Raw genomic sequence first — 21,253 nt, 5'->3', positions numbered from 1 at the left:
AGAAGAGAAGGTAACAGAAAAGAAGGAGGAACGGAAAGGGTAGAAACACCTAACATCCCCCCATGCCCAGCAGCTGCCAAGCGATCCGCCACGCGGTTTTGCTCCCTATAAATATGGGAGAAGGTAAGAGAATCGAAGGCAGGACGAAGCCTCAAGATGGCTTTAATGAGATTCTGACTCTTAAGACAAACAGCCTGTCTATCCGAAATCCTGTTGATAGCCTCCAAATTGTCAGACTCCACCGAAAGTCTTTTAACACCCATGCGAATGACGAGTTTAATGCCAGACAAGATCCCCCAGAGCTCTGCAGTAAAGGAGGAGCCCGTACCTAAGTTATGGGTAAACCCAGCCAGCCAGGCGCCACCAGCATCCCGAAGAACTCCACCAGCAGCAATTCTGTCATTACTAAGGCAGGAGCCATCCGTATTCAACTTGACAACCCCTTCCCTGGGCTTCCTCCAACCAACTAACTGGACCTCTTTAACCGGGGAGGGGTGAACCAGGGGCTCTCCTTCAAAACTCTTTGTAATAACAGAGAGTTTTTTCGAGAAGTAAAACCGGAGGTCAGGAATAAAGACAGTCTTCTCAGCAAATAACTCTTCATTCCTCCATTTCCACATTTGGTGACAAATAATAGCGAAGAGAATAGCCTCGTGCTCCATACTGGCCAACAAATTCCCATTAACGCCTTCAGAGAACCAGTCAATATCAGAGAACCCCATAAAGGAAGGAAGGATGTGGTGAGGAAGGACCCCTTCCCAAACCTTTCTACTATTCGGGCAATCCCTCAAAGCATGGCACAAGGTAAAATATAAAATGATTTAATATAGAAAAACATTGATATTTATAAAATATGTCTTGGAAATTAATTTTTTTAGTCTGGTTCAACTCGGTTCAAACCTGATATAAATATAATATGGGATAAGCTGAGTTTAGATAAAATAATTATATGTTGAACCCGACTAGACTTGGTTCAATCCAACCGATGAACAAATTTACCTATACATATATTCATGGATTGTGTGAAGCTAAATTGAGTTGTTTATGTTTTCAAGATAATCATCCAAACTCAGATCACATTTATTAATCGAATCGAAGTCAAATTCATCACGGCTCATTTTCATTTTTTTTTTTTTGAGAATTATTAAGGATCTAAGGTTCTTCATATCGCTTTTTATAGAAAAATAAGAAGAAACAAAATTGAAATCGCGGTTTTAAATTGTGTTTTTTACGAGATGTAAATGAGACAAGAAAATAATTGTATTGGAGTTTAGTGTTTGATGTTTAGGGAGTCTTTATTTACTCCATTTTCTTCTTCTATTTGATTTTTCATATAAAAAATGAGAGATTTAGATGTTGGTGAAGGCTACTGTTACTTTGTTGGAAAACAAAGTAGTCTTTTACTTTGCTTACATCACCCTTGATTATATTTTGAATTATCTCTACCATTCAATTACATTAATAGATAATTAATCAATTTAACCGGTTAATGGGTTCTTTTCTACTCTCTCCATGCTTCTTCTAGACAATTACTCTTCTCTCGTTGTTTTGAATTATCTCTCTTCTTTCTACCAACTTTTCCCATCCATTGTCCTCTGCTCTCGTTTTGCTTGAATTATCTTTTTTTTTCTACCAAATTTTCCCAGACTGTGGTCGCACTCGCACTGGACATTCATGTGAAGGTTTGAAGGAAGAAGATCGAAGGTAATTATACTCATATATTATTACTTTCTTATTTTCTTTTCCAGTTTGAATTTGGGGATTTCTTCCCAATCCCCTCATCAATTGCAGCCTTTTTCCCAATACGCTCATCAAATTGTGTTGGAGGCTGCAACTTTTTCTTCCCCTATACATCAAATAGAGTTGTGCCCATATTTGATTTTGCCAATTTCTCACAATTCCCTTATCCAACTGCAGTTGCAAGTTTTTCTTTTATACCCTATGCTCGCTTGGCCCAGATTGAATTGAAGTTCTGCCTTCTTCAAGTAAGCTGACCTTATTATTCTCTTCCTCTTTGAGCTTCTTATAATGTTGTTTCGTTTGAGCTCGCCATTAATGAGCATATTTTTCTCTCTTCTCATGTTTGATTCCAAGGTTTAGAGTGTATTCCATTTTCTTCTTCCTATTCTGGTTCCTTGCTAGTTACCAAGTTCAGGTACGCTAGACCCTTTCTCTCAATTTTTTGTTTTTAGGAAGCTTGATTGGGAGTTAAATGCAAATAATTGCTAAGAATTTATATTATTCTTTACTGAAAATTTCGAATAACTTGCTGGTTTGAAGATTCAGAACTGAAATTGGGAAATCGAAAATGAGTATATTCACAATTGACTTTGAAAGCATCTTTTGGGTGTTCTTAACGCTATTGCTAGGGCATTTAGGGGTAAGCAAATTGAAATAAGGGTTGATGATCAGGAACAAACTAGGAGGAGTAAGAGGCAAAGAACAGAAACGAGTTCGCAAATGATAGTGATTGTATCTTGTATAGGTTATGATGGTATCTTGGAAAGTCTTCTTTCTTTTCTTTTCCGTATGCCGTCTTTCATTGCCTCGTTCCAATGTGTTTTGTTCCTCGTTATCTCACTCTATTTTGTCACTTCGTCTTCTCCTTCTGGTATCCACTGAAACTGAAGTATCCATTTTGTCACTTCTCCTTCTATTTTGGCTAGTCCTTGCATAGCGTAATCCCCTTGCTTGCTTGCTTGCTTGTCCTTTCTCAGGCTTTTCTTCCCTACGGAAGTGATCCTACCATGTATAACTTTTTATACTTGGTTTTAGTGGATCTCACATCCTGAAAGAGAAATCTATCTCAATATAGATGAATTCTCTCTACAGCATTTAATTTCATTTCACACTACAAGAAATTAATGAACAGATAGAAAGTCGAGTCGTTTTGTCCCAAATATATGCTATTAGAAAGAAATATGTGTGGTATCTATATACTTTGAGATTGGATCTTTGATCGCTAACTAGAAATTTCGTAAGAGAAGCAAAAGCAAAGAAGAGAAAAGACACTTCTTAGTCAGAAAGTGAATCAAGAACGCGGCGGGCTCAGCAGTGCGGATCTAGGATTTGAGGGAGGGGGGCAATACTCTTATATATAAACAATTTAGACAAAATGATATTAATTGAAAAAAATATACTTTAGTGAGGCCAATATGTAAAAAATATGAAACAATATGTAAAAATCTTGAATTAGTATAGCATAAGAATTCCAACTTGGAACTAATTATCCTCCAATATTTTCAGACATCCAAAAGAGTAAAAACTGTCTTTTAGATAATAGCTAAACAGAATGAAAATGGATTTTCACAAACCAAAATATCAGTTGAAGCTTATCCCTACTTTACTTCCACTTGAAAGTGTCCTATGATCAGGTCCCCAAAACAGTCTCTAACCAGATTCCGGCATGAGAATAATAGAGAACGGAAGATGGATAAATAGCTAAAAATTGGATGACAGCATTTCAGCTAAAATACCATTAATAAGTAAAAGCAGACCATTTGTTAATAATATGACTCAAAACTATTGTGACAACCAATCAATTCAATCAAATTTCTTAAAACAAAAACTATCACCTCTTGCCATTGTCAATCCTACTCTGAGCTTTATCAAGTCACAGCTTCAACTTGAAGCCCGTGGATAGAAATTCATCCCTGAGAAACAAAAAAATAATCAGAATCATCTCCATATTTAGTAACATATGCATATTCTTTGAGGAGAGCTTCATTAGGACAATTACACATTGTATAAGAAAAGTACCTATTCTTCTTATTTTTCTTTCCCTTGCTACTAGCTTTCTTGGAACTGGCTTTCTTAGTGTCGGTTTGTTTGAGAGGAACAAGACTTCCATGAAAAGATTCAGCTTTAAATATTGGAGTGTTCACATCAGACATGTCCATAACCTTGGCAATCTTCTTTTTCAGATTGTACCACACAAGGTTTGTGCCCTGCAATCCTATTAGAAATTCATATCCATTGTTCTTGGAGAAAGGTGATCCTCTCACACATTTAAAAGCTGAGATAAGGTTTGGTGTGACAGAAACAAGTTTAGTCCAAAACTCTTTAAAAGCTGGGGGTGGATAAAATCCGATCTCAACCCACTAACCAATGCAAAGCATTATCAGAGATTAATATAAGACATGATTGGGCTTAATATAAGACTCTTGTGCTTAATGTTCTCCACTATTCATTCATTTCATCTTTCTTTTCTTGATTAATTGTAATATCTAGGAATACCATTCGTTTGCCAATTTTTTCTTGGAATTTTACATCTTATATTCATTTTCCGTTCTGTTTAATCAACGTTCTGAGAAATGAGGCATAATTATTTGGTTTTCTTAATCCATGCTTCTTGTTTTTTTTTTAATCTGGTGGCTACTTAGCTAGTCGCATTTTATCTTTTGCTTCCTCTATGCGGATGGTAGTATGATTACCTACAACAATGTTTTATAGCCTTCTGATTCGTAACACAATGCTTTTGCTTCCAAGAACATTTTGGCAATGGTAATTATGCTACAGCTCCCATTGTGTACTCTATATATGACCTCTCCTTGTGCATAATGTTCTCCACTATCCATTCCTTTTAAGAAAGTTAACTTGGTTGAGAAAAGACAATTTCAAATGGCTTTCACTCATATCAAGATTCTGAATGAAGAAAGGTTCGATACTCTTTTATATGCAGCTGATGCATATATAACTTTTTGTCACAGATGAATCCCACTTATAGGCCGAGCTTGTTGGAAAAAGATGGTGGTGTAGTTTCTGTTCTACCATTTGCTGGGTCAGACTTGGTTCTGAGCCCCTCTCAGTGGAGCAGTCATGTTGTGGGTATGAACTCTTATGGACCAAATCTTGAACTTAGGCGTGCTACTTTATGCTCTGATACCATCAGGGACGGATCCAGGATTTGTGTATAGTGGGGGCAAACTATATATGCCGGTATAAAAAAAATTATACAAAAAAATTTGCTAAATTGAATTAGATAAATTGGATTTGTTAAATGTTAAATTTCTTCAAACTTTTGCTAAATTGCTTAAATTGCTAAAAATGAAATGGTAAATAGCTAAATTACAATTGATTATAATTTACATCAAACAAAACACATAAAATATCAAGTTGTCCACTGTAGCTTTTCATCAACGAGGTTAACATGCTCTTAGTATCTAATGAATAATCCAATATTTGAAACCCAAACCCAAGCAACTGCCAATAGAAAATTTAAAAAATATTTGTTTATCTCACCATATAGGTCCTGCATGTATCAGAGTTTGCTCATCCTAACTAATCTATATTTATCCCCATGCTATTGATCTTCTTCCAACTAGCTTGCATATTTCTTTCAGGGTCATTGGTCGTTTCCACGCGGTAAACTACACAAGGATATGCATATATTTTGACTCAACGTGGAACAGTAAGTTCTGATAGATTGATTTTTTTGCCCAGGGTCTGTTAATGCATATTTGCTCCGAAAGGCAAGCATACTCTCTTTTAAGAGCTGATAGATGAGGGGACTGCATTTTGGGAGCTGCCCTCTTATTAGAACAGCTATTTTGTATGTTGGAATTGTCACGGAAAGCATAACATTTTAACTGGTTGCTGGGGTTCCTTCATTGCTCTGTTTTTTTTGCTGTCTGCGTCTATCAGGCTGTCCTGTTCTTTGCTTTTCCTGTTCTGCTGCTGGCTGGCTATGCTTTAGGGATGATGTTGAATTGAAACTGTTGCTTTTCAGAATGTGGTGGAGCAGCTTGAATGCGATTGATTTTGAGCTGTAATATTAGCCTTCTGCTTCATTGTATAAAGATACATTTTCCTTTCTCTTGTATATCTATTCCAGTCGAACAGATAGTTTGTTCACATACTGTGTATATGGAGTGTAATTGAGGATCCCAAGTCGTTAAACTGGATATAACGATACTGAGTTCAAGTATATGTAAAATAAATTAATTAAAAAAATAATGTAGTAGAATTGGGACTGATTGTTTCCTACATGCTAAAAAATGTAGTAGAATTGTCCAAATTATTGATCAATGAAGATGATTTATGATATGAATCTTTGAATATCCCTTATAATTCGAGCAATATATATAGACTGTTTACACTTGTGCTATTTTCTAATTTGATTTCAACTTTGACAAGTATGGAACTTATGAAACTCTTAAGAATCTTCTTTTTTGTAATTAACAATGGGGTTTTCTTGTAATATATGATTTGATAGATAGTGGCAGATTTTCCAAGTTTGAAATACATATTATTAGGAAGGGAAAGGGATTCATTCATGTGTCAAATTGTGGATTCATGTGGCTGACATGTGGCAAACATATATTTGATAAAAAAAACTAAGATTAGCCACATTAACAATTGTGAACAACTTATTGTGGTTCAATCAAACCATAGAATATGGTATTATGATAGCAAAAACCAAGTTTCAGAATTTTGATCCACCTAGATAACCAACTTCACGGCTTCAATTTGCTGGTTTTACAGGAAGATCCCAGGATGAGGGGTCATTTATATGTTCTAATGAATTTGCTTAACTTATACAAAAAAGTGATTGAACAGTTTATTCACTCAAAATGGAGAGGATTGATATGCAAAATTACAACATTTAAAATGGTGCAATTTTACCCCCAATGTTTGTAGCCAAGAGCAATTTTATCACTAACGTTGATAAATTGGATCAATTTCAGACAATATTATAAAATACAGTCATTTTTTTTCTTTATTTTGCACCAATTGCATATCAATTTTGTAATTTTGCACACTCTAATGTTAATAAATTGGATATCATAATTTACGTAGGATTTAGCTAAATTTACGTAACCCTTTTACTTTAGGAGAAAAATCCACAAACATTGTGAAAATTAGAGTTTTACGTAAAACCTTTGAACTTTGCGTAAATATTTTATTTTTAGATAAAATTTACGTATAGTTTGACTAAATTTATGTAACCTTTTTTATTTTAGGAGAAAAAAATTCGCAAACCTTGTGAAAATAGAGTTTTACGTAAAACCTATGAATTTTATGTAAATCTCATATTTTTACACATAATTTTCGTAATGTTTGACTAAATTTACATAACCTTGTTATTTTAGAAAAAAAATCCACAAACATTATGAAAATTAGAGTTTTACGTAAAACCTTTGAACTTTACGTAAATATTTTATTTTTAGATATAATTTACGTATAGTTTGACTAAATTTACGTAACCTTTTTATTTTAGGAGAAAAAAAATCACAAACCTTGTGAAAGTAGAGTTTTACGAAAAACCTATATATTTTACGTATAGTTTTACCAAATTTACGTAACCTTTTTATTTTAGGATAAAAAAAATTCACAAAACTTGTGAAAATAGAGTTTTACATAAAACCTATGAATTTTACGTAAATATTTTATTTTTAAATATAATTTTCGTATATTTTGACTAAATTTAGGTAACCTTTTTATTTTAGGAGAAGAAAATCCACAAACCTTGTGAAAATAGAGTTTTACGTAAAACCTATGAATTTTACGTAAATATTTTATTTTTAGATATAATTTACGTATAGTTTGACTAAATTTACGTAACCTTTTTATTTTAGGAGAAAAAAATCACAAACCTTGTGAAAGTAGATTTTTACGTAAAACCTATATATTTTACGTAAATCTTTTATTTTTAGATATAATTTACGTATAGTTTTACCAAATTTACGTAACCTTTTTATTTTAGGAGAAAAAAATCACAAACCTTGTGAAAGTAGATTTTTACGTAAAACCTATATATTTTACGTAAATCTTTTATTTTTAGATATAATTTACGTATAGTTTTACCAAATTTACGTAACCTTTTTATTTTAGGATAAAAATATTCACAAAACTTGTGAAAATAGAGTTTTACGTAAAACCTATGAATTTTACGTAAATATTTTATTTTTAGATATAATTTACGTATATTTTGACTAAATTTACGTAACCTTTTTATTTTAGGAGAAGAAAATTCACAAACCTTGTGAAAATAGAGCTTTACGTAAAACCTATGAATTTTATGTAAATATTTTATTTTTAGATATAATTTACGTGTAGTTTGACTAAATTTACGTAACCTTTTTATTTTAGGAGAAAAAAAATCACAAACCTTGTGAAAGTAGAGTTTTACGTAAAACCTATATATTTTACGTAAATCTTTTATTTTTAGATATAATTTACGTATAGTTTGACCAAATTTACGTAACCTTTTTATTTTAGGAGAAAAAAATTCACAAAGCTTGTGATAATAGAGTTTTACGTAAAACCTATGAATTTTACGTAAATCTTTTATTTTTACACATAATTTTCGTAATGTTTGACTACATTTACGTAACCTTGTTATTTTAGGAGAAAAAATCCACAAACATTGTGAAAATTAGAGTTTTACGTAAAACCTTTGAACTTTACGTAAAGATTTTATTTTTAGATATAATTTACGTATAGTTTGACCAAATTTACGTAACCTTTTTATTTTAGGATAAAAAAATTCACAAACCTCGTGAAAATAGAGTTTTACGTAAAACCTATGAATTTTACATAAATCTTTTATTTTTAGACATAATTTACGTAAGGTTTGACTAAATTTATATAACCTTGTTATTTTAGGAGAAATAATCCACACACATTGTGAAAATTAGACTTTTACGTGAAACCTTTGAACTTTACGTAAATATTTTATTTTTAGATATAATTTAGATATAGTTTGACTAAATTTACGTAACTTTTTTACTTTAGGAGAAAAAAATTCACAAACCTGGTGAAAGTAAAGTTTTACGTAAATTTTTTATTTTATCAGTCCCTATGTTAAATATCTAACATATTGTTTAGTTCTTGTATTTTAATAATATATTATTTACTTCTTATTTTTTATTTTGATTAACAGTTTTGTCAGTTAAATTTTTAAATTATTGAACAGATTAATCCCTCTAAAAGGGACTAACTGTTGAATTGAGCTAAAATTAAGGACTGGATAGTGTATTATTAAGATATAATGACTAAATAATGATTAGATTAAAATATAAGGACTCATATATTATTTACCTTATAATTAATCTTTAAAATTTCCATAATTAAATATTACCTGCTATAGCAGGTTACTTTTTTTTATTAATTTTAATTAACCTTATTTTTATTAACACATGTCTAATTATTATTGGTTACTAAAATAAAGTATAATTACTTTTTTTTCAACATAATAACCATAGAATTTACCTTAGATGTTTGGTTAGGAAACTTTTGTTTGTCAACGTTAAGAGTAGCTTTTTACTATATATTTGGCATATAATCCATTTTTTCATGAATGCTCAAAACACACAGAAATCAATTATCACTTTATTAGTGAAAGTTATTTAATTATTGCATATAAATACAACTCAGCACATGGAAAATATTCTAACTAAACCACAACCTGTAAAGTTATTTCGATAAATGACCAGCAAGTTAGGCATTATTAATCTCCATCGTCCAACTTGGATGGGGTATTAGAGTTAGGATTAACCACAGTCAAGTTAGCTCCTTGGTAGGTAGTTAAAATTAACTATCTATAGTTAAGTACTTACTGTTTTACTCTAGGATTAGTCTATATATACATAAGGTGTAACCAACCGTATCTCTACATAATTGATTGGCTTAATGCATATTTACACCCTTAACTTGGCAAGTTTTGCCTATTAGTACCCTGAACTTTTAAAATAACTTATCACACACTTATAATTAACTTTAAAACCTATCACATACATATAGTTGGCTTTAAAAACTTGTCACATACCTATAATTGGCTCATTCGGACCTCCTGCACACGAAATCGTTGATATATCATTTTTGACAGATGGGGCGACATATAAAACGAACTCACACGCTTTTCTTTTTTTTCTTTCTATAACATGTATTCCACCTCATTTGTCAAAGATGATAGATCAACGACTTCTGAATGAGCCAACTACAAGTGTGTGTTAGATTTTTAAAGCCAACTATAGGTATGTGATAGATTTTTTAAGCCAACTATAAGTGTGTGATGAGTTGTTTTAAAAGTTCAAAGTGCCAATAACAAAACATGCAAACCTAATTGACTCAATGTGATTTGTTTTTCATTCAATCTCAAATATTGTTATCCTTTTAGAAAGAGACATTAAACGTCTAGTGAATCCACCGACCTTTTACTTAACATTTTTAAACACATTCGGTCCATTTTATTATGGAAATTTACAAAATTAGGCATTTGGAGAGGCTCATTTATATTTCTAAATCTATTTCAACACATGCTACCAAACTAGATACTTTCAACTCGTATACCTAAAATATCCTTAGACTCTTCAACTTCTTATCTCAAACTCAATGCAAGCTTCCAAAACATGATAAGTTCCATTGATGTTCACCTCATCAACACGACCAAATGACACGGCCTTAGAATTCTGATTCTAACACCTCCAAGGAACATAGACATTTCATAATTGGTTTGCATCACAGACATACTATAATTGATTCGCATCCTAAAATTTTAAACTAAGCTCGAAATAGTTGATATCTATGGAGAACCAAATATAGCTTCGCAAATCATAGATGAGTCCTTAGACCCAAAGTGACTATGGGACCTAAAAAGGACACATTATACTTAGATCATTCACCTAATGGGTCCATGACTGGGTGCCAAGTATAGGTTGGTTGGGTATACTCTGAATCATGCTTAGCAATCATGAGTGGAGTATGAGAGTTACTACTCTCCTATAGGAGATGAGATATCATTGACCACTTGATTAGTGAAGCTGAGAAGTGTGTGGCCACTCCCGAGTGAGACAATCAGAGTTATTGCTTATTCTATCTTATTAGTTCACCTAGAGATCAATAAATGTTTGAGCACTAGATGAGGGTGACAATGTCGTGCCTCGTGATGAACTTGATATCAAATAGTAGGGATCACCTTGAGCTTATTAGGTTTTTGGTATTTTGATTTAAGATATCGACCTAATTTGGATTGTCAAAACAGTTTGCTAGAGTCTGCTTTCGTGGGATGAAAGTATATTTCGGGCCCAATAAGAGGATTAGGTAGACCTACAGGATCACACACTTAAAAATTCTGGGTGGAATGCACATTTAGGGTAGCTTGGAATGTATATAATAGTTATGTACATTCAAGCATGAATATATATCTGTGATGAATCGGGTTTGAGTGAACTAGAATTTGATTGGATTAAAATCGAGGTCAGTCCAAGCCTAGTAAATTAATATCAATAGAGAAATTATCTGATAGAAAATTATATTTGAATTGGTTGAAATATAAATTAGATAATAAATAATATTAGATATTATAAATTATAAATTATATTTTTCAATTTAAGTTGAGATATAAATCCTATGATTATGTTTATAAAATATTAGATATTATAAAGATGAAAATTAAACATTAATTTTTCGATTAAGAATAAAAATTTGATTTAATCTGATATAGGAATCCATAATTTATATATGATATTAGAGGTGTTTTCTATGTTTATTTTATTTTTAACAAAGTAAGCTTATTTTATTTTTTCTATAATTTGATGAGTTTATTTTGTCAAACCCTGATAGTAGATATTGTAATTAGATATATATATAATTATTTATTATTATCTATATTATGAAAATGATAATAATTTAATTAAATTAATTAAATGGAAGATATTTTGTACGATTGGAAATGAGAGTTTAAAAAATTTTAAAAACTCCCTCTCCTTTATCCTATTGGGTGCCGCCCCTCCTAGGTTATTTAGGTGAATTTTATTTGTTTTAATTATAATAAGGAATTAATTAAATTAATTTCTAATTGGTTGAATCTAAGGCTAACCCTAATCATATACACGCCCATAATTATTCTATGGGAGAATTCTGAAGCCATAGCCTCCATCTTGAAGCAAGAATATTGGTAGTTTGATTATACGGGGGAATAAAGGGGCTAGCATTCTTGCAATTCAATCGAGAGGACTTTTGCGTGTGTGAGGATAGAAGAGGTTATCGTTAGTGATCTAAGATCTTAAGCTCGATTCAGAGACTCGTAAAATATTCTTACCATTAATTGATGCATGAGATCATAGGGATCATTTTTTTGTTAGAATATTTTATTCTGCACTATTTTGACAGTAAAACTCAATAGACATCACACCAAAAAACATGAGGTAAGCTAACTTTGGCACGTTTGATATTCACCACCCCTTCTATTAGCTTATCTATCAGTTGCGTACCTTGTTGTGAGATACATATTGGAATATTCATTTTGTTCACATTTAGAGGGAGGGTAACAGAATTGTTAACTGGCTAGTGAAGTGTGCAGGTTCTTGTTTTTTGGATTACCATAATTTTAGTGAAGTCTCCAAGATATTATCTGGAAAGCTCATCATTCCCTCCTCATTAGATTAATTCGTTTTTTAGATTATTATTTTTTCGTTTCTTTATTTCTTTTAGGATACGTTTGGTAAGACGTAATGGAATGCCCATTACATCAAAAGCCCATTACTATGTTTGGATGCAATTTTTAATTTTATTGAAATGTAATGAGAAAACCATAGGTTACATTTTATTCAATAAAACTTGTAATCCCCATTACATAGAAAAAGGAGTTGAATTCTCATTACATCCAAACTTAATTGTTACTCTCAAAGCTTCTCTAACCTCTCATTTATCAAATTTCACATCTCAATCTAACCTCTTATCATTCTCAAAAACGCAAAAAGTAGAAAAACATGAAAATTTAAAAACGAGAAAAAAGTAATTTTTTTTATATATATGCACTAATTAAATTGATTTCAGCTAATCTAATTTTGTATTTGATTTTGATTCTTTTTTTTTTTTTTTTGCATTTTTCGTGTTTTTCGTTTTTCCCTTCATCTCATTTTTCACGTTATCATGTTTTTCGTTAATTTTAATTGTGCAAATAAAATTTTATGATTATATTTATTTAGGCAAACATAAATATTGTAATAGTAATTACATTTCTTCATTTTCTTTTTATTTAGGGAAAATTACAAAACTAGGTCAAATTGGAGGCCCATTTACGTATTTAACCCATTTACTCAACCTACTACATATCTAGACTGATTTTGTGTGACTTTCCCATAATACCCTCAATATTTACGCGCGTCTCGCCCCCTCCCGTCTGACTTCGCAGATTCCATATTATGCGAAGCCTGCGAAGCTAATGTTTGGGTTTATATGTGAAGCCTGCGAATCTAAAGTTTGGTTTACTTGATGAATTTAGTTCGCATATGCGAAGCCTGCGAAGCTAAAGTTTGGTTTACTTGATGAATTTAGTTCGCATATGCGAAGCCTGAATATATTTTGAAGCTAATTCGCGAAGTGGTATATAACAAAAAATGGCAAACAACAACGGATTCTAACATTAAAATCATAACATTATCAAAATTTACAACAAGATTGCCACAATAAACTCCTAACAAATCACTTCAAGGTGAACCTAACTAATCCGGTACCAATTTTGAAGCGGATGAGTAATCTTGGTGTGCACCGTGGGACACATCCATTCCAAAAGGACTGGACTTCCATTTCTCATCCCAAAAATTGCAGTCCAGACCTTTTGGGATGGACGTGTCTCACGGTGCACACCAAGATTGCTCATCCGATTCAAAATTGGTACCGGATTAGTTACGTTCACTTTGAAGATTGGCACCATGGGATGGACGTGTCCCATGGTGCACCCCAAGATTGGCACAATCTCTCCACACGAACCATTTCAGGAGTGAATGTGTCAATCTTGAGGGAAGTTCATCCATGTACAGGAAGGAAAATCATCTCCCCTGCAGCCCAATACGCCGCCTTCCAGAAAGGGATGTTACGTATTCAACCACCTTCAGAAAAAATTAATCGTGTTAGGCAGCGAAAAAGATGATTTTGGCTTCGCGAAATGAAGATTAGCGAAGCATGCGAATGTAAATGTGCAGGGAAATAGGTGATTTTACTTTGCTAATCGATTTTTTCGCGAGGTATGCGAGGTCTGAAACATGACGATCTACGTCGCATATCGATGCTTCGCGAAGTCTGCGAGGTCTGAAACGTGACGATCTATTTGCAGACTTCGCGAACTAATTGATTCGCGATGTAGATCCATACGGTTTAGACTCTTTCTCTTCGCAGATCTTCGCGAAATCATCGATTCACGAAGTAGATCGTCACTTTTCAGGCTCTTTCTCTTCGCAAAGCTTCGCGAAACCATCGATTCACGAAGTGTATTCATGAAAAAACGCAGAAAAAACAACAGATACTTACATTTTTCGCCCCTTTCACCCCCAAAAGCGACAATAACAATATGATAACATGGGAAAAACGAAGGAAATAACGTAGAATAACCATTTCTAACATGGTAAGAAGAAGAAAGAAACCAAGTAACGAACAGGAAGATGAAGAACCATGGCTTCGTTTTCTAGGGTTAGGAAGTTGCAGAATCAAGAGATGAAGAGAGGAAAAAGAGAAATTCATTGTGATTTGGCGAAATGATGCAGATTTCGTGCAATTTAAAGGAAGAAAGGAAGATCAAAAGTCTTCAAATCATTAATGCAGGAGCCAACTTTTTGCGTAACCAAGGAGATAGGGGGAGCGAGCGGTCGTTCGCGATGTGGTGGGAAGTGGGAAGGTTAGGGGTATTATGGGAAAGTCACACAAAAACAGTCTAGATATGTAATAGGTTGAGTAAATGGGTTAAATATGTAAATGGGCCTCCCATTTGACCTAGTTTTGTAATTTTCCCTTTTATTTAACAATCAAACATGGTAATGGAATCACCATTCTATTACATACAAGTTTGATTACATTATGATTCGGAATATCACTTAGGCCCATGAAGGCCCAACAATGTCCGACCAATGAATGGGCCAGAACAACAGGAGGCCCACGGGCCCAATTCAATCCACTATAAATACAAGAATGAAGGAAGAAGAAGGGATCGGGTAACTAATTTCCTACCTCACTCACATTTGATTACTAAACTCTCTTGAACCACTAACTGTCTTAATCTTCGGAGTGTCCGTAGGGACCGTTCCCCGTGCAAAGCCGATCCCCGAAGAGGCCATACCTGCCCGACGAAGATCCAAATCACTGTTCCGCATTCCCAAATTATTTGGTGCGGTGATCGTGGAATACAAGTGACTTCGGAGCTTCAAACAAAATGCAGACCCCGACTGACTCTGTCCCGACGATAGTACCGGAAGTAGGAGCAACTAGCTCCATGACTAACATCGAGTGTTCCACTCCGAACATTCCAATTTCCCCCAGAAACCTGGGGCCACTGATGGAGGAGGTGAGCCCTCAAGAAGAAGAAACTTACAATACCACACAACTCCTTAGTGCAATCCAAGGTTTTCAAACAACCCAGGCTATTCATACGGCAGCTCAGATGAAGATCATAGACCAACAAAGGAGCCTGCAGGAGGAGAACGCCAAAATCTGGCAATACCTTAAAGAAGCAGCAGAAATACAAAGAGAAGGGGCGTTGCCAGGAGAGCCCGCGGGACCCGGGGTCCTCGAAGGAAGAGGGGTCGGGGCCGCCTCGACCGATGAGGGCGGTGCGCGGCGCGAGGAGACAGCAGCCGTGAATAGCGAAGACTTGTTAGAACTAAAGATCCAGCGTTTTCTGGACAAGAGGGCCCTCGAGGGCGTCATGGGAGGAAGCATCACCTCCAGCAAAACGCCACTAGTACAAAGGATCATCGAGACAAGGTTCCCACGGGACTGGAAAGCTCCTCAACTATCCCAGTATTCAGGGATCGAGGACCCGAACGACCATATGGCATCGTTCATGAGCACCATCAACTTATACTCGAAAGACGAGGACATCATGTGCAAGGTTTTTCCAACCACACTCTCGTCTAGTGCGCAAGAGTGGTATCGAGGACTTGCTCCAGAGTCAATTGACTCATTTGATCTCCTAAAGGATCTTTTCCTCTCCCGGTTTGCCGCAGCAGCAAAAGTTAGGAAGATCAGTTCGGACCTCAACGGGCTCAAGCAGCGAGCAACTGAACCGCTGCGTAACTTTCTCTCTAGGTTTCACCATATGGCTTCATAGGTTAAAGGCCTCAACCTGTAGGTGGCTCATGACGCTCTGGCAAAAGGGACCTCATGCGAGCCTCTAAAGCAGAAATGTTTCCGAAAGATGCCAAGATCTTTCGAAGAGCTCATGACCATGGCACAAACCTTCGTCAGATACGACGACTATGACCGGCCCGCAGGATACGAGAAGTCAGACAGGGACAAAGCCGGAGGAGACACGCACAAGTAGGAAAAAGGCAGACTGATCGCAGAAGCACGTGAGGAGGGCCGAGCCCGCAAGGAGGCCCCAATGCCTTTTCCGGCTCGGACTGAGTGAGAAAACCTGGAGCGTAGGGGAGATCGATTCCACGGGAAGGAAGTGCATTACGCTGCTCAAAGCCAGCCTCGCCGATTCACGCAGCAGATCCCATCCACCGACAAGAGCAAGATCCGTGCCGAGAAAGAATACTACAAATATCATAAATCCTCCGGACATTCCACGGAAAACTGCTATCAGCTGCAGAAGGAAATTGAGCGGATCACGGAGCAGGGCGCGCCACCAAAGGCGATCAGGTAGAGGGAGCAGACCCCAAAGCAGCGGGAAGCGGGTCGAGCAGATGAGCCAAAACGGCCAAGGTACCACGGGGAAATACACGTCATAAGGGAGGGGGCACCAGCACTCTGCGTGTCTCCGGAGAGCTCCCGTAAAAGGAAGGCAATCAGACAGACCCTGACGGTGCAACCACCGCTCCGGACCAGCCATTCGGAGGCTCTTGTTGTCACCATCAACATCGCCGGCTTTAAAATGCACCGAGTGCTAGTAGACACAGGAAGTTCGATGAACTTGCTCACCTGGACGGCACTCCGTGCAATGAAGAATACTCACACTGCCCTCCGAGCCGGGACTTTCCCCCTGGTTGGCCTGTCGGAGATTGAAGTCCCAGTGAAGGGAGTTATCGCACTGTCGACTATCTTCGCCGAACGGGTCGAGGAGATCGAGGACACCGCAGAATGGGTGGTGGTCGATATCCCCCTGGCCTATAATGCCATCATCGGAAGGCCTCTGCTGGCTACCTTGAAGGCCACGGTTGATATCTCCGGTCTATGCTTGACCTTGCCGCTTCAGCACGGAAGGATCACCATCCAAGGAGATCGCATGCTGGCCAAAAGATTGCAATGGGAGGTGACTCAGCCTCGGACAGCACTTTACCTGGAGGATGGCTGATGCGTGGTTCGTCTAGCTATGTTTACGGATGTAGTGTGATATGAGTGTGCTATGGGACTATGGATGTGGTCTTTCTAATTGCTCTAAATTCACTAGACGTCACTACTTAGGGGCAAGTGTACCCCGTCGTATCAAGTAATAATCCGGTTAAGACCAGGTATCGAATCCACGGGATTTATAATTACAAGTATTAGACGACTCGGTTTCGTATGTTATTTAAGCGGTAATTACTTTGGGGTTAAGTAAGACCCAACTACACACTATTCCTCGATATTGGCGACACAGATTTATGTAGCTAAAACTCCATGAAGTGGGATGAATATGATAAGTTATAACCATGATAAATAATGATTCTAAATGTATACGGATAATAGTTTACTCTTGCAAAGACGACTAAGTGTAGTAGAACCGACCCGTGAAGTACTTAGACTACGTGGTTCCTAGTCAAGGCATGTCTAATGTGGGGGAATTAGAAACTAGGGCCCGTAAGTTCCGTGGCTTGTCAATTCCTACGGTTTCCGGTTTGTCACTTCCGGTAAGGCAACACCTATATAACTCCCTAAAGATAGCCCGAATGGCGGCGGTAATCGCGTTCTCCTACACAATAATCAATTATCAATATCAAAACAAGCAATAAACATTAACACATAAAGGAAAATAGAGATTATAAATCATAAATTATAAATATGGAAAGTGATTAGATGAAATACAACCAAGCCTAGTACATAGGAAGAGTACAAGCTAATTAGCAAGTAAAAAGGGAGAATCCGCCTTTGGAACTAGCTAACCGGACTCAAAGCCGTCTCCTAGGTCGTGGAGGTGGAACTCTCGAGCTTGGTGACGAATGGTGGAACGGAGCGTCAATGGAACGCCGGAACAACGAACAAGCTCTCGAGGGGGGGAGAGTTTAATTTACAAAATCTGAATCTAAATTACAAAGAAAGAAAAGAGTATAGTGTAGCTCTCTAGTATGTAGTTGGTGTTAAATGAAGTTCAAGAACTTCTTATTTATAGACATCAAGCAAGGGCAAGTTTGTAATTTCACAAAGCACGAGTATGGAGCAACATTATTTGGTGCAGAAATCCCATGATACGCCCCGCGTAAATTAGTCTACGCCCCGCGTAAATGCCCATTCCGTCAGAAATCTCCTACATGTGGACCAATTCGTTGTCTTGTTGTCTCAAGTACGCCTTGCGTAAGGGATTGTACGCCCCGCGTGTTTGAGTCTCTGGAGTTTTATTGCTTGAATTGGTACTTTTACGCCGTGCGTAGCTGAAGTACGCCCCGCGTAAAAGAGTCTCTGATCTTTTTATGTTGAAGAACTGCCTTTTACGCCCTGCGTATATGGTGGTACGCCCCGCGTAAGGAGAGTTGACTCTGGGAGACAATGCAGTATGACTTTTAGGATTAGGCCAATTATTGCCGACATGTGTCATACGCCCCGCGTAAAGTGGTATACGCCCCGCGTATGCTGAGTCAGTTCCACATGGCTTCTGCGGATAAGGCAATCATTACCGACACCATGTTTCACGCCCCGCGTAGGGGATTATACGCCCCGCGTATGGAGTGGATTTTTGCTCCTTTCTCGTACCTAAAATACAAAACTTGAGAGCCGAGTTAGCTTGACATTTTTATTTCCTAAACTAATCAAAAACGAGGAAAATAAACTGAAAGTACGAGATTTATTTTTATTTCTTTATTTTATCAAAACACTTTATTTTTGTAATTAAACTTATTTATTTTATCTAAAATCAACCCGTAAATCACGCTAAAAGATAGGGGTAAAATACCCCTATCAAACCTCCTCGGACTTTAAAGTTTTACTTGTCCTCAAGTAAAAGAAATCGAAAGACAAGGGATTGAGAAAATTAGGAAACAAACCGAAGGTTGGTTTTGCCAAGTGCGTGATTTCAAAGTTATGGTTTTGTGCAAAGGTTCCGGTAAGTACCTACGCAAACAATTGAGTACAAGACTTGTCTGAAACCTCCATGATCAAGATTTAATAGGCAATATTAACGGGGGTTGATTATCTTTTGAGAACCCGATAGTACCTCACCAAGGGATTTCGCTCTTACGCTCAATTTTAGGTGGGTCGGTGTTTTTTCACTTTTCTTTGCACTTACTCGAGACCATGTTGAATTTGCATTTTTATCCAGGTTTTTCCTCCTAAAATATGGTTAGGCAATATTAAAAATGAACACGGAGGGGGGTTGTAATGTGGGTGGCTTCTTTAGTGGTTAGTTTAAAGAAACTCGAGTTCAAAAATACCGTTTTGTGATTGCACCGTATCATTGCTTATTTCGACCTTGGCGAATTTTACAAGACGTACTTCAAAATTGCTTGGGTGGAGCTTTGAGAATGCCTTATTATTTATTGTATCCTTTGTTTTGATAGAGGCACAAAAACAACATTTTGAGAGCTAATGGTGCTCATTAGCTAAGGCCGTGACTTATTTCGGGTAATTCGGGTGCAACTTGATTATGTCGGTAATTGGACAAGAGGAAAAAGGGTTAAATGTTAAGAGGGTATTAACAAAAAAAGTTGGTTAATAGGCTTGAGGGGGTTTCCTAATGTTTAATGAAAACGAGAAAAATAAATTAAGAAAAATTAGCCTAAGTGGGTTCGGTTTATCATCTATTGTCTTTTTACCACAATAAGTGTACTTAACCCGGTATTAGATGCAAATTCTATGAGTCGAGTGAAGTCAAAGTTCTCGAAAAAGTGTGAAAGAATTAGAGTTCTCGTACGAACTCTTTTAAGCTCAAAATACCTCACAAAGATTCGGGTTTAAATTGTGTACTATCAAGTCTTCGCTAAATTCTCAACTATCCCGTTTTTATTGCCTTTTCAAAGTTCGTTATGGAGATAACATTCGGGTTTAAGACTCAGTGCCTTAGTTTAGTACTAATCCTAAGTTTTGCACAAATTCCCTAACTTTAAGATCAAGACTAAAATTTCTTAATCGAATCATTCCTTTATGTTCCGACACTTTTATTTTTGATGACAAATAACGGAACTTTAATTAATTTCCGAGGGAGGGATAGCATGTCGGGAAAATTTAAAAGAGTCAATAAATTAGTTTAATTATTTTGTTGTTATTAAATTTTTATTTTTGTTTTTGGTAGTGCAAAACAAACGTTAAGCGCGGGGTTGCACGTCCCTCCGCGTTATTTAAAATGATGCCTATTCCAAGGGTGTTGCAAAAAGAAATTAAAACAAAAACAAAAATAAAGCTAAGGAAGGGAAAGAAGAAGACCCTAAGTGGCCAGGGGCCCTACGCGAGGCGTGCCCAGGGGGGCGCTCCGCGTAGGGTGGCGTTTAAATCCTTTATTTGGGCAGAGACTTAAGTACGCGGGGCGCAATAGGGGAGGCGCCCCGCGTAAGTTGTTGTTTTTATTATTGATGGAGTCAGAGACTCAAATACGCGGGGCGCAATAGGGGATGCCCCGCGTGTTTGAGGTTCTGAACCTTTTTTTGTGTATGAAAATAAGGAATACGCGAGGCATACTATGGGGTACGCCCTGTGTGCAGTTATTATAAACAGCAAAAATAAACACAAAAATAGCACAAAACAGAAACGGAAATCACTAATATATTAGGAAAGAAAAAGATAGTACATCAAAACATGAAAACATCAAAACATCAAAAGAAAATGGAAAACAAAAAGAAATGGAACTATGGTTGAGGTGGAGGTGGATTGTCATGGAGGTTGAAGTAGGAAGCGAAGGAAGCGGTGAGAGCATCGAAACGAGAGTCGATATGGGCCCGGTCATCACGTTGTTGCACCGCAATGGTATCGAAGCGGGCGTCAAAATGGGCCCGATCACGACGTTGGTTATCCTCCAAGATATCCAACCGAGCGTAAAGGCTCTGAAGTCGTGAAGAGGTGGAAGGCTAAAATTGAGACCCATATCCGAGTCCGAATCCCCTTCCGCATCGGAGTGGGCTGCCCCCGAAGTCTCTCCCGGGCCGGAAGTTGGACGGTTCAAGGTTTTAAATGCATTTTTGTCCAAAGGCCG

This window comes from Euphorbia lathyris, chromosome 2 (assembly GCF_963576675.1).
Source record: "Euphorbia lathyris chromosome 2, ddEupLath1.1, whole genome shotgun sequence".
In the NCBI taxonomy this organism is placed as follows: Eukaryota; Viridiplantae; Streptophyta; class Magnoliopsida; order Malpighiales; family Euphorbiaceae; genus Euphorbia; species Euphorbia lathyris.
Note: the sequence above shows the minus strand (reverse complement) of the source record.